At 42.2% G+C, this 16,512-nt stretch overlaps 1 protein-coding gene across 1 annotated transcript in view; it reads right to left on the bottom strand.

Annotated features, from left to right (window-relative positions):
• The window catches only part of LOC137535625 (zinc finger protein 268-like), a 34,162-nt gene that overhangs the window by 16,870 nt on the left and 780 nt on the right, over positions 1 to 16,512 (bottom strand). The gene's annotated exons all lie outside the window — the stretch shown is intronic.

The raw sequence follows: 16,512 nt of genomic DNA, 5'->3' as shown, positions 1-16,512 counted from the left end.
GATACTGGGGCTATACTTTATATACAGGTACGGATACTGGGGCTATACTTTATATACAGGTACGGATACTGGTGCTATACTTTATATACAGGTACGGATACTGCTGCTATACTTTATATACAGGTATGGATACTGGTGCTATACTTTATATACAGGTACAGATATTAGTGCTATACTTTATATACAGGTACAGATACTGGGGCTATACTTTATATACAGGTACGGATACTGGGGCTGTACTTTATATACAGGTATGGATACTGGTGCTATACTTTATATACAGGTATGGATACTGGTGCTATACTTTATATACAGGTACGGATACTGGTGCTATACTTTATATACAGGTACAGATACTGGGGCTATACTTTATATACAGGTATGGATACTGCTGCTATACTTTATATACAGGTATGGATACTGCTGCTATACTTTATATACAGGTACGGATACTGGGGCTATACTTTATATACAGGTACGGATACTGGGGCTATACTTTATATACAGGTATGAATACTGGTGCTATACTTTATATACAGGTATGGATACTGGGGCTATACTTTATATACAGGTACAGATACTGCTGCTATACTTTATATACAGGTATGGACACTGGGGCTATACTTTATATACAGGTACGGATACTGGGACTATACTTTATATACAGGTACGGATACTGGGGTTATACTTTATATACAGGTACGGATACTGCTGCTATACTTTATTTACAGGTACGGATACTGCTGCTATACTTTATATACAGGTACGGATACTGCTGCTATACTTTATATACAGGTATGGATACTGGGGCTATACTTTATATACAGGTACAGATACTGCTGCTATACTTTATATACAGGTACGGATACTGGGGCTATACTTTATATACAGGTACGGATACTGGGGCTATACATTATATACAGGTATGGATACAGGGGCTGTACTTTATATACAGGTATGGATACTGGGGCTATACTTTATATACAGGTACAGATACTGCTGCTATACTTTATATACAGGTACAGATACTGCTGCTATACTTTATATACAGGTACAGATACAGGGGCTGTACTTTATATACAGGTACGGATACTGGGGCTATACTTTATATACAGGTACGGATACTGGGGCTATACTTTATATACAGGTACGGATACTGGGGCTATACTTTATATACAGGTACAGATACTGCTGCTATACTTTATATACAGGTACGGATACTGGGGCTATACTTTATATACAGGTACGGATACTGGGGCTATACATTATATACAGGTATGGATACAGGGGCTGTACTTTATATACAGGTATGGATACTGGGGCTATACTTTATATACAGGTACAGATACTGCTGCTATACTTTATATACAGGTACAGATACTGCTGCTATACTTTATATACAGGTACAGATACAGGGGCTGTACTTTATATACAGGTACGGATACTGGGGCTATACTTTATATACAGGTACGGATACTGGGGCTATACTTTATATACAGGTATGGATACTGGGGCTATACTTTATATACAGGTACAGATACTGCTGCTATACTTTATATACAGGTACGGATACTGGGGCTATACTTTATATACAGGTACAGATACTGGGGCTATACTTTATATACAGGTACGGATACTGGGGCTATACTTTATATACAGGTACGGATACTGGGGCTATACTTTATATACAGGTATGGATACTGGTGCTATACTTTATATACAGGTATGGATACTGGTGCTATACTTTATATACAGGTACAGATACTGGGGCTATACTTTATATACAGGTATGGATACTGGGGCTATACTTTATATACAGGTACGGATACTGGGGCTATACTTTATATACAGGTATGGATACTGGGGCTATACTTTATATACAGGTATGGATACTGGTGCTATACTTTATATACAGGTATGGATACTGGGGCTATACTTTATATACAGGTATGGATACAGGTGCTATACTTTATATACAGGTACGGATACTGGTGCTATACTTTATATACAGGTATGGATACTGGGGCTATACTTTATATACCGGTATGGATACTGGGGCAATACTTTATATACAGGTACAGATACTGCTGCTATACTTTATATACAGGTACGGATACTGGGGCTATACTTTATATACAGGTACGGATACTGCTGCTATACTTTATATACAGGTACGGATACTGGGGCTATACTTTATATACAGGTATGGATACTGGGGTTATACTTTATATACAGGTACGGATACTGGGGCTATACTTTATATACAGGTATGGATACTGGGGTTATACTTTATATACAGGTACGGATACTGGGGCTATACCTTATATACAGGTACGGATACTGGGGCTATACTTTATATACAGGTACGGATACTGGGGCTATACTTTATATACAGGTATGGATACTGGGGCTATATTTTATATACAGGTATGGATACTGGGGCTATACTTTATATACAGGTACGGATACTGGGGCTATACTTTATACACAGGTATGGATACTGGGGCTATACTTTATATACAGGTACGGATACTGGGGCTATACTTTATATACAGGTGTGGATACTGGGGCTATACTTTATATACAGGTATGGATACTGGGGCTATACTTTATATACAGGTATGGATACTGGGGCTATACTTTATATACAGGTACGGATACTGGGGCTATACTTTATATACAGGTATGGATACTGGGGCTATACTTTATATACAGGTACGGATACTGGGGCTATACTTTATATACAGGTACGGATACTGGGGCTATACTTTATACACAGGTATGGATACTGGGGCTATACTTTATATACAGGTACGGATACTGGGGCTATACTTTATATACAGGTACGGATACTGGGGCTATACTTTATATACAGGTACGGATACTGGGGCTATACTTTATATACAGGTACGGATACTGCTGCTATACTTTATATACAGGTACAGATACTGGGGCTATACTTTATATACAGGTACGGATACTGCTGCTATACTTTATATACAGGTACGGATACTGGGGCTATACTTTATATACAGGTATGGATACTGGGGCTATACTTTATATACAGGTACGGATACTGGGGCTATACTTTATATACAGGTACGGATACTGGTGCTATACTTTATATACAGGTATGCATACTGGGGCTATACTTTATATACAGGTACGCCTACTGGTGCTATACTTTATATACAGGTACGGATACTGGGGCTATACTTTATATACAGGTACGGATACTGGTGCTATACTTTATATACAGGTACGCATACTGGGGCTATACTTTATATACAGGTATGGATACTGGGGCTATACTTTATATACAGGTATGCATACTGGGGCTATACTTTATATACAGGTACAGATACTGGGGCTATACTTTATATACAGGTACGGATATTGGTGCTATACTTTATATACAGGTACAGATACTGGGGCTATACTTTATATACAGGTACGGATACTGGGGCTATACTTTATATACAGGTACGGATACTGGGGCTATACTTTATATACAGGTACGGATACTGGGGCTATACTTTATATACAGGTACGGATACTGGGGCTATACTTTATATACAGGTACGGATACTGGGGCTATACTTTATATACAGGTACGGATACTGGGGCTATACTTTATATACAGGTACGGATACTGGGGCTATACGTTATATACAGGTACGGATACTGGGGCTATACTTTACATACAGGTACGGATACTGGGGCAATACTTTATATACAGGTATGGATACTGGGGCTATACTTTATATACAGGTACGGATACTGGGGCTATACTTTATATACAGGTACGGATACTGGGGCTATACTTTATATACAGGTATGGATACTGGGGCTATACTTTATATACAGGTACGGATACTGGGGTTATACTTTATATACAGGTACGGATACTGGTGCTATACTTTATATACAGGTACGGATACTGGGGCAATACTTTATATACAGGTACGGATACTGGGGCTATACTTTATATACAGGTACGGATACTGGGGCTATACTTTATATACAGGTATGGATACTGGTGCTATACTTTATATACAGGTATGGATACTGGTGCTATACTTTATATACAGGTACGGATACTGGTGCTATACTTTATATACAGGTACGGATACTGGGGCTATACTTTATATACAGGTATGGATACTGGGGCTATACTTTATATACAGGTACAGATACTGGGGCTATACTTTATATACAGGTACGGATACTGGGGCTATACTTTATATACAGGTACGGATACTGCTGCTATACTTTATATACAGGTACGGATACTGGGGCTATACTTTATATACAGGTACGGATACTGGGGCTATACTTTATATACAGGTACGGATACTGGGGCTATACTTTATATACAGGTATGGATACTGGGGCTATACTTTATATACAGGTACGGATACTGGGGCTATACTTTATATACAGGTACAGATACTGGGGCTATACTTTATATACAGGTACGGATACTGGGGCTATACTTTATATACAGGTACAGATACTGGGGCTATACTTTATATACAGGTACAGATACTGGGGCTATACTTTATATACAGGTACGGATACTGGGGCTATACTTTATATACAGGTACGGATACTGGGGCTATACTTTATATACAGGTACGGATACTGGGGCTATACTTTATATACAGGTATGGATACTGCTGCTATACTTTATATACAGGTATGGATACTGGTGCTATACTTTATATACAGGTATGTATACTGGGGCTATACTTTATATACAGGTACGGATACTGGGGCTATACTTTATATACAGGTACGGATACTGCGGCTATACTTTATATACAGGTACGGATACTGGGGCTATACTTTATATACAGGTACGGATACTGGGGCTATACTTTATATACAGGTACGGATACTGGGGCTATACTTTATATACAGGTACGGATACTGGGGCTATACTTTATATACAGGTACGGATACTGGGGCTATACTTTATATACAGGTACGGATACTGGGGCTATACTTTATATACAGGTACGGATACTGGGGCTATACTTTATATACAGGTACGGATACTGGGGCTATACTTTATATACAGGTACGGATACTGGGGCTATACTTTATATACAGGTACGGATACTGGGGCTATACTTTATATACAGGTACGGATACTGGGGCTATACTTTATATACAGGTATGGATACTGGGGCTATACTTTATATACAGGTACGGATACTGGGGCTATACTTTATATACAGGTACGGATACTGGGGCTATACTTTATATACAGGTATGGATACTGGGGCTATACTTTATATACAGGTACGGATACTGGGGCTATACTTTATATACAGGTACGGATACTGGGGCTATACTTTATATACAGGTATGGATACTGGGGCTATACTTTATATACAGGTACGGATACTGGGGCTATACTTTATATACAGGTATGGATACTGGGGCTATACTTTATATACAGGTACGGATACTGGGGCTATACTTTATATACAGGTACGGATACTGGGGCTATACTTTATATACAGGTACGGATACTGGGGCTATACTTTATATACAGGTACGGATACTGGGGCTATACTTTATATACAGGTATGGATACTGGGGCTATACTTTATATACAGGTATGGATACTGGGGCTATACTTTATATACAGGTATGGATACTGGGGCTATACTTTATATACAGGTATGGATACTGGTGCTATACTTTATATACAGGTACGGATACTGGGGCTATACTTTATATACAGGTATGGATACTGGTGCTATACTTTATATACAGGTATGGATACTGGTGCTATACTTTATATACAGGTACGGATACTGCTGCTATACTTTATATACAGGTACGGATACTGGGGCTATACTTTATATACAGGTACGGATACTGGGGCTATACTTTATATACAGGTATGGATACTGGGGCTATACTTTATATACAGGTATGGATACTGGTGCTATACTTTATATACAGGTATAGATACTGGTGCTATACTTTATATACAGGTACGGATACTGGGGCTATACTTTATATACAGGTACGGATACTGGGGCTATACTTTATATACAGGTATGGATACTGGGGCTATACTTTATATACAGGTATGGATACTGGGGCTATACTTTATATACAGGTATGGATACTGGGGCTATACTTTATATACAGGTACGGATACTGGGGCTATACTTTATATACAGGTACGGATACTGGGGCTATACTTTATATACAGGTACGGATACTGGGGCTATACTTTATATACAGGTACGGATACTGGGGCTATACTTTATATACAGGTATGGATACTGGGGCTATACTTTATATACAGGTATGGATACTGGGGCTATACTTTATATACAGGTATGGATACTGGTGCTATACTTTATATACAGGTACGGATACTGGGGCTATACTTTATATACAGGTATGGATACTGGTGCTATACTTTATATACAGGTATGGATACTGGTGCTATACTTTATATACAGGTACGGATACTGCTGCTATACTTTATATACAGGTACGGATACTGGGGCTATACTTTATATACAGGTACGGATACTGGGGCTATACTTTATATACAGGTATGGATACTGGGGCTATACTTTATATACAGGTATGGATACTGGTGCTATACTTTATATACAGGTATGGATACTGGTGCTATACTTTATATACAGATACGGATACTGGGGCTATACTTTATATACAGGTATGGATACTGGTGCTATACTTTATATACAGGTATGGATACTGGTGCTATACTTTATATACAGATACGGATACTGGGGCTATACTTTATATACAGGTATGGATACTGGGGCTATACTTTATATACAGGTATGGATACTGGTGCTATACTTTATATACAGGTATGGATACTGGTGCTATACTTTATATACAGATACGGATACTGGGGCTATACTTTATATACAGGTATGGATACTGGGGCTATACTTTATATACAGGTATGGATACTGGGGCTATACTTTATATACAGGTATGGATACTGGGGCTATACTTTATATACAGGTACGGATACTGCTGCTATACTTTATATACAGGTACGGATACTGCTGCTATACTTTATATACAGGTACGGATACTGGTGCTATACTTTATATACAGGTATGGATACTGGTGCTATACTTTATATACAGGTACGGATACTGGGGCTGTACTTTATATACAGGTACGGATACTGGGGCTATACTTTATATACAGGTATGGATACTGCTGCTATACTTTATATACAGGTACGGATACTGGTGCTATACTTTATATACAGGTATGGATACTGGTGCTATACTTTATATACAGGTACGGATACTGGGGCTATACTTTATATACAGGTACGGATACTGGGGCTATACTTTATATACAGGTACGGATACTGGGGCTATACTTTATATACAGGTACGGATACTGCTGCTATACTTTATATACAGGTACGGATACTGGGGCTATACTTTATATACAGGTATGGATACTGCTGCTATACTTTATATACAGGTATGGATACTGGGGCTATACTTTATATACAGGTACAGATACTGGGGCTATACTTTATATACAGGTATGGATACTGGGGCTATACTTTATATACAGGTACGGATACTGGGGCTATACTTTATATACAGGTACGGATACTGGGGCTATACTTTATATACAGGTACGGATACTGGTGCTATACTTTATATACAGGTACGGATACTGGGGCTATACTTTATATACAGGTATGGATACTGGTGCTATACTTTATATACAGGTACAGATACTGGGGCTATACTTTATATACAGGTATGGATACTGGTGCTATACTTTATATACAGGTATGGATACTGGGGCTATACTTTATATACAGGTACGGATACTGGGGCTATACTTTATATACAGGTACGGATACTGGGGCTATACTTTATATACAGGTACGGATACTGCTGCTATACTTTATATACAGGTACGGATACTGGGGCTATACTTTATATACAGGTACGGATACTGGTGCTATACTTTATATACAGGTATGGATACTGGTGCTATACTTTATATACAGGTACAGATACTGGGGCTGTACTGTATGTGGTACCTAGTATACAACAACTAACCAATCACAGCAAGCGATGTACCTTACCGGCGATTGGCTGGTTGTTGTATACAAAGCCTGTTTGGATTGGTCAGCTATCCCTGTCTCCATATTACCAGAGCAGTAGCGCAAACACGCCTTCTTCACCCGTCTGGCCCGCCCTTGTGTACGGTTACCTCCTTCTCTGCCTCTCAGATCTCGCACATGCACACCTGCGCCGCTTCACTGCGGTCCTCAGGAGTGAGATCTGAGAGGCAGAGAAGGAGGTACGGTAAGGGCTCGTTTCCACTTGTGCGCAAATCGCGCCGAATTCGCAGAGTTTCCCCGCAGGCGAATTGTGTGAGGAAACTCTGCCATAGGGTACAATGGTAACGCCGGCCGAATCGCTACCGCTAGCGATTCGGCTGGCATTTCTATTCCAATCTGTGCGGGAGGCTGCGGATCCCATAGCCATGCATGGAACGGCTGATGGGATTCGTCTGCATGCCCACATACCCGGAAGAGCCGCCGCGCATCTCACAGACGTGTGCGGCTCAAGTGGAAACGAGCCCTAGTTGGATACAAGGGCAGGCCAGACAGGTGGTTTTCTGGGCACAGTGCTGCTCTCTCTCTTTTTTCCTTACCCTGGGCGTCCCGGATGCCTGCAGCTTGCTCCGCCCTTCACTTACATCTTCCCAGTGAGGAGCCCCCCACCTTGTCATCGGGACCGTTAAGTCACTCCTTTCCAGGAATCCTGGTGAGGGGATTTTCTTCTGCCATCCTTGTACAGCACCACCTTTGCTGCTTTCATATGGTCGCTGCATATGGTGTGGATGCGTCCGCAGACGTTTTTGAGCTCCACCCACCATATGTTACATAGTTACATAGTTACATAGTTACATAGTTATTTTGGTTGAAAAAAGACATACGTCCATCGAGTTCAACCAGTATAAAGTACAACTCCAGCCTGCTCCCTCACATATCCCTGTTGATCCAGAGGAAGGCGAAAAAACCCTTACAAGGCATGGTCCAATTAGCCCCTAAAGGGAAAAATTCCTTCCCGACTCCAGATGGCAATCAGATAAAATCCCTGGATCAACATCATTAGGCATTACCTAGCAATTGTAGCCATGGATGTCTTTCAACGCAAGGAAAGCATCTAAGCCCCCTTTAAATGCAGGTATAGAGTTTGCCATAACGACTTCCTGTGGCAATGCATTCCACATCTTAATCACAATGTGGCAACTGCAGACTCTCCAGTCTGGCTTGGAAGTTTCAGCACCCTCCCTATAAGACGACACTCGGCGTATAAGGCGACCCCCGACTTTTGAGAAGATTTTCCTAGGTTAAAAAGTGGTCTTATACAACAGAATATATAGTATGTCCCAAGTACAATGTATGGGGATAATATATTATTTGAAGGTAAAGGGTTTTTTTGTGTTATGTTGCTTGTTTTCACATTATACCCTAGCAGCAACAATTACAAAACCCTCATTTACAAAAAATAACCAGAATAAACCGTCATGGCATACATATTAAAAAAGCTGAGTTCCTAAGGTATTTACATTGCTGCCATTCTTATCTTGTTAATGGCAGAGGCCTCAAACCTGCTACAGAGGTCATTGGGTAACTGGCATTCAAATTGAGAAAATGGGAGGAGCCAAAAACAGATAATCAGATTTGTTTCATTTCAATGGGAAATTAAAAATTATTGATCGCAAGGACCCCAAAGCTCAAAAACTTGGTCAATGAGTGACTGAGTGTCAAGGTTAGAAAGTACCTGGTAGTATCCGGTAACAGGTATTTCTGATAGTCCTCCAGTCCGGCCCCCCAGAAGTGAGAGGACACCGATGTTCACCTGTTAGGAAACACATGTTACCAATCATTAAATCAACAAATGACTCGGCTCCCTCCCTAGTATAAGTGTGTCCCCACCTCCTCCTTATTCACTTTTACCAGAGTAACCACCAGGTGCGCATTGACAGAAGAAAGAAAAAAGTGACCAATAACAGGCACCCAAGGTGATTGGTTAGGGAATTATAGAGGGGGGCCGGCCTGGAGGACTATCAGAAATACCCATTACCGGATACTACCAGGTACTTTCTCCCTACGTCCTCCAGTCTGGCCCCCCAGAAGTGAGAGACTACAGAGAACTAGGGTGGGATGACTGCCTGTAGGACCTTCCTCCCAAAGGTTACGTCCTGATTTGACAGTACATCAATCCTATAATGTTTTATGAATGTTGATGGGTTTGACCACGTCGCTGTTTTACATATCTGCTCTAGTGATGCCCCTGCTCTCTCTGCCCATGATGCAGACAGTCCTCTGGTTGAATGGGCTTTAGGTTGTAACGGTAAGTTCTTCCCTGCCGCATTATAAGAGATCTCTATTGCTTGTCTTATCCATCTTGCTATTGATGCCTTGGTGGCTTGCATGCCTTTCCTTTGTCCTGAGAAAAGTACTAGCAGTCTATTAGACTTTCTCCAATCCTTGGTCCTTTTTAGAAATATGAGAATTGCTCTTCTTACATCTAAAAGGTGAAGTAATCTTTCCTTTTCCGAGGTGGGAGTGTCACAAAAGGATGGAAGTATTATATCTTGGGTTCTATGAAACCTCGTATTTACTTTTGGAACGTATGTCGGGTCCGGTTTAAATATTCTTCTGTCTGACATAACTGTCATATATGGCTCTTTTATAGTCATAGCCTGTAGATCTCCTATCCTCTTTGCTGAGGTTATTGCTATTAAAAAAGCTACTTTTAATGTAAGGAACTTTTCTCCTGCCTGTTGTAGCGGTTCGAAAGGATCTTTTTGTAACTGTTGGAGTACAAGGTGGAGGTCCCATGGGGGAAACCTTGCTACTGGAATTGGTCTAGATTTAGCGACTGATTTTAGAAAGTCTTTAATGTATTGTTCTTTGGCTAGTGGTCTCTCCCAAAAAATTGATAGAGCCGTCACCTGAACTCTTAGCGTGCTTACCGCCAACCCTAACTCCACCCCATCTTGTAGAAAGTCCGGTATCAATGGCAATCCTATCTTGCTTTCTTGTAGCCCTTTTCTCTCGCTCCACCCTTTAAATGTTTTCCATACTTTTCCATAAATCTTTCTGGTTACATCTTTTCTATTTTTAAGGAGAGTCTGAATAACCTTTTCTGAGAAACCCTTTCTTACTAATATCTGCCTCTCAGGATCCATGCTGTTAGTTGTAATCTCTGAGGACGTGGATGGAATATTCCCTCCTGTGTCAGGAGGTCTGGTCTGTAGGGTAGTTCTCATGGTTCGTCTATCGCCATGGACCTCACCAAAGGGAACCAGGCCCTTTTCGGCCACCAAGGGGTGATTAGAATAACTGTGGCTGCTTCCATCTTTATTTTCCTCACTACTCTCGTAAGCAGATTGAAGGGTGGAAAAGCGTATAGTAGATCTTCCATCCACGGAACCGTGAGCGCGTCCACCGAGTGCGCGCCATCGCCTACGTGGATCGAATACAATCTGTGAAGTTTTGCATTTTTTGGGGAAGCAAATAGATCCACCTTTGGCAACCCCCACTTTTTGACTATTATGGAGAACGTTTGTTGACATAACTCCCACTCTGCCTCTAGAATTGGGGCTCGGTTTAGTCTGTCCGCTAACTGATTTGAAATCCCCTTTATGTGCACTGCTGAAAGGGATAGTAAATTTTCCTCCATGGACAGATTCCTGAGGCTTTTGACTCTGGTACCCCCCCCCCCCCCCTGCTTTGTTAGGTACGAGACTGTGACTATATTGAAACTAACATCCTCCAAGTGGTAGACAGGTCATGTGTATGCTCATTGTGTATTTAAATCCCATGAGTGGGGTGTGCACTTTTTTTGCAGGTAAGCACTCATCTGTTTTTAAGTAGCGCTGTTCATTTCTTTGCTATGTTTGATTTAATTCTGGTCAGCTGCTCCCACTTGATAGTTTTCTTTGGTGTATATGCAGAGCCTCTGTTTGGGTTCAAGGTGCGTTTTGTAGTTCCTGGGGGGGCTCAGCGCATCTCTGAGCTGAGGCCATCCAGAGGCGGCCTGGTGATGCGCTGATCCCACTTTTTCTGCGCAATTCTTAAATTTACTGGTAGCGCGCCCAGGCTATGCATATGCATAGGTAGGTTTTAGTTAGTGTTAGGTCCCCTCCCATGGAGGAAAGACTTCTTCGGCAGTGGGAGGGACAAGTACCTAGCAAATTGCAAATTGTTAGTGAAACTAACATCCTCCAAGTGGTAGACAGGTCATGTGTATGCTCATTGTGTATTTGAATCCCATGAGTGGGGTGTGCACTTTTTTTGCAGGTAAGCACTCATCTGTTTTTAAGTAGCGCTGTTCATTTCTTTGCTATGAGACTGTGACTATATTGTCTGACATAATTCTGACATGTTTGTACCTGACCATGTCTGAAAACGCCAGAAGAGCTTCTTTTGTGGCTGTTAACTCTCTGAAGTTTGAGGAACTTTCTCTTAACTCCCTGTTCCATTCTCCCTGTACTCGTCTGTCCTGGCAGTGGGCTCCCCACCCCCAAGAACTGGCATCTATGGTAATCATAATTACCTCTTTCGGTGACCAGTCTCTTCCCTGAGAGAGATTCTTTGTTTCTAACCACCAGAGAAGGGACTGCCTTGCCTCTGGGGCTAATATCTTTTTCTGATCTAACGACCGATAATTTTTTCCCCCTTCCTGCAGGAACCACTCCTGTAGGAGCCGGGAGTGCAATTGAGCCCATTGCACCGCCGGAATGCATGAAGTCATGGTCCCCAGCAAGGAAATGGTTTCCCGTAACGAGACCCTTTGCTGTCCCAGGAAGGATACGGTCTTTCGGAAAACTTTTTCTATTTTTTCTGGGGGAAGCCATATCTTCTTTTTTACTGTGTCTAGTACATAACCTAGATATAAGGCCTTTTGTGTGGGTACAAGGTTGGACTTGTCCTGACTGACTAGCCATCCTAGTTTTTCCATCACGTCTAAGCATATTGCCAGATCCTTCTCTAGCTCCTGCTTTGACTGTGCAAAAATTAAAAAATCGTCCAGGTACGGGATAATTTTGATACTTTGAAGGTGGAGGCAAGCTGTCATCTCTGCAACTACTTTTGTGAAAATAAGAGGAGAAGCGGAGAGACCGAACGGTAGGGCCCTGAACTGGTAGTGACATAGGGCTTTCCCAAACTTCAGAGCAAACCTTAGGTATTTTTGATACCCTGGGTTTATGGGCACGTGAAGGTAGGCGTCCTGTAAGTCTATAGTCGCCATCCATGCCTCCTCCCACAGTAGCTCCCTTACTGTGTAGATATTTTCCATCTTGAATTTTTTTCTCTCTCAAAAAATGATTTACATTCCTTAAATTTATAATTAAACGAAACTTCCCCGACGGCTTCTTTACAACAAAAAGTCGAGAGTAAAATCCCTCTCTCTGTTCCTGCGTCGGCACCCGACAAATGACGTTCTGTTCTAATAGAGAGATGACAGCCTGCCTCAGGGCCTGAGCCTTGTCTGGATCCCGTGGGGCTGTTGTTACATGGTAATTGGGGGAAGGGAGTCTGCTGAATTCCAGTTTGTATCCTGACTCTATCAGACTTAAAATAAATTTGTCTTTTGTAATTTTTTTCCCACTCTAGAAGAAATTGAGTGAACCTTCCCCCGACCCTCACCTGAGAGTCACTTTGTTTCTTTATTTCCCGGTGTTGGAGGTTTTCTAAATGGGGTTGCCCCCCTACCTCTACCCTGGAAATAAGTCCACCTTTTTGTCTGCTCCATACCCTTATTCTTTGGTGGCACCAGGTTTCTACCCCTAAAAAATCTCTTTGGTGTAAACTTTTGTCTTTTGTCTGGGAACTTCTTCCTCTTGTCAGTAGATCTAGCCAAAATGTTGTCTAAATCTTTCCCAAAGAGCAAGTTACCCTCAAACTTCATAGCGCATAGTCTATTTTTTGAGGTGAAATCACCCTCCCAAGTTCTAAGCCACACTAAGCGTCTAATAGAATTAACCAAGGCTGCCCCTTTTGCGGTAATGAGTCAACCAGGGCATCACATATGAACGCTAGGGCTCTAGATATAATTAGGAAGGATTCCAGTAACTGTTCGGTAGGTGTACCGACCGCTAATAGATCCTGAATCTCATCTATCCAGGCAATAAGGTTTCTGGATACACAAATAGCCGCTATATTAGGCCTGAACACTAATGAAGACGTTTCCCAGGCTCTCTTTGCTAGTACCTCCATCTTTTTGTCTAGGGGGTCCTTCAGTACCCCCATGTCTTCAAAGGACAGATCCGCATTTTTTGAATATTGTGACAGTGCGGCGTCCAATTTTGGACATTTATCCCATCTGTCAATCTCCGTATCCTTAAACAGAAATTTTCTTTTAAAAGATTTTGTTACTCTCAATCTTTTTTCTGGAAATTCCCATTGTTCCTCAATTATACCATTCAGAGATTTATGGACCGGAAATACTCTTGTAGTAGGAGCCTGTAGGCCTTCATAAATAGCGTCTTGAACAGATACTTGTTCAACAGTCTCAGTGATCTGTTCACTATCATAAATGGCTTTCAATAATTCTGTAGTCTCCTCAGGATTGAATAAAAATCTGGTAGTTTTACTTTCCTGAACCTCCCTATCGGAATCTTGTTCTGATAGGTTCTCTTCTATTTCACCTGAAGTGTTAGAAGAAGTTTCCATAGCTTCAGACTCTGCCCTTTTCCTTTTGCCTGCCGAGGAAGTACCTGTGGAATTGTCCCCCGTACGCTGGCTAGTACTCTGGCCATCTGCAATTACTCCTCTTAATGCAGAAAAGGTGGACTGCATCTCCTTTTTAAAAGTTTCTAAGTACTCCCTCATAACTTTAGCAGAGTCCTGCGACTCTATTTCAGTCAAGCATTTGCTACAGTCAGCTTTTTTCCAGTCACCGGGCAGTTTTCCATTACAATTATTACATCTGTTTGACTTAGATTTATGTTTCAGGGAAACTTGCTTTTCCGGAGTTTTGTTCTATAACAAGACAAATTTCCAGAAAAAACTTCAGTTAAAATAACATCCTCAGCAAAACATCTTTTACAAAGTGTAACCAGTAAAAAACCTGTTTTACCTGCGAAGGTGGTAAGGCAGCCATCTGTGTAGTATTTTGGCTGGATGCACCTTTCTTTATTGGCTCAGTAGGAGGTACGCTCTGTGACTCCATCCTAACTGAAGGCCGTCTCCGACTGGCTTTTGCCTTCCTAATAAGCCAGAGCTCACCCTGACCCCTCCCCTTCCGTTGCCCGAGCGTCCATCTTGCTTATAGGCAACTTCAATTTCAGGGGAGGTCAGAGTGCGCAGCGTGCGCTTGGAGAGCAATTCCTCCCCTCTCCCGCGCTGCACATCCAAGAGGAGACTTCGCTACCCTCACCCTGCCCATACGTCGTCCGGAAGTCGGAAACGTCCCACGCGAGGCTCCGCCCACTCCTCGTACGCGGGCGTCCTCCGTGATCAGGCGCTGCAAGTGTAGCAGAGCACGGGAGAGACTGCTGCAACCCTCCAGCCGCAAACACCCCGACCAACAATATTAAGGTACCTCCGACCTGCCATTGTTCGCCACCTGCTCCGCACCCATGAGCAGGCTGCCGTCTCTGTACACTGCAGGTGGGGTCTAGCACAGCCGGTAGGAACAATTTTGCGCTAGCACAGTATCCTTTGGCTAGTCTCTGTAAAGGAAAGAAAAGGACACGTGTTCCCCAGGAAACACGGCGAAAGTGAAGGAATAAGGAGGAGGTGGGGACACACTTATACTAGGGAGGGAGCCGAGTCATTTGTTGATTTAATGATTGGTAACATGTGTTTCCTAAACAGGTGAACATCGGTGTCCTCTCACTTCTGGGGGGCCGGCCTGGAGGATGTAGGGAGAAATAGTGGGCTGAGCTAACAACAACCAAATACATACCCGAGCAATGCCGGGCCAACAGCTAGTGGTCTATAATTCTATGCCTGGCGTATAAATCTGTGCACAAAACCTGCCCTACCTACATCTCGGAGCTTGTTCACAAGTATACACCAGGTCACCCCCTCCGTTCCTCCAACGACCTTCGCCTCACCACCCCACACATTTCACACTCCCATGCCCGCCTGCAGGATTTCTCAAGAGCTGCCCCACCCTCTGGAATGCCCTTCCACCACCCATCAGACTTGCTCCCTCTTTCAACACATTCAAGCAAGCCCTCAAAACCCTCCTCTTTATGATGGCCTACCCACCTCCTACCACACAGTAACTCTCTAAGGAATATTTAACAACCCCACCTAGTGTTTCCACCCCTCCCTTTAGATTGTAAGCCTCTGGCAGGGTCCTCCACTCCCTAGTGTAATCTACAGGATTGTGTGCTCCTGTCCTATGACAGCCTGTACTTGTATTACTGGGCCTAATAATAATTCCCAGCTGTTGTCTATTCTATTTGTACAGCAGCATGTGA

The sequence above is a fragment of the Hyperolius riggenbachi genome, chromosome 10, assembly GCF_040937935.1.
Source record: "Hyperolius riggenbachi isolate aHypRig1 chromosome 10, aHypRig1.pri, whole genome shotgun sequence".
Classification (NCBI taxonomy): domain Eukaryota; kingdom Metazoa; phylum Chordata; class Amphibia; order Anura; family Hyperoliidae; genus Hyperolius; species Hyperolius riggenbachi.
Note: the sequence above shows the minus strand (reverse complement) of the source record. Positions and strands in the feature narration are given on the sequence as shown.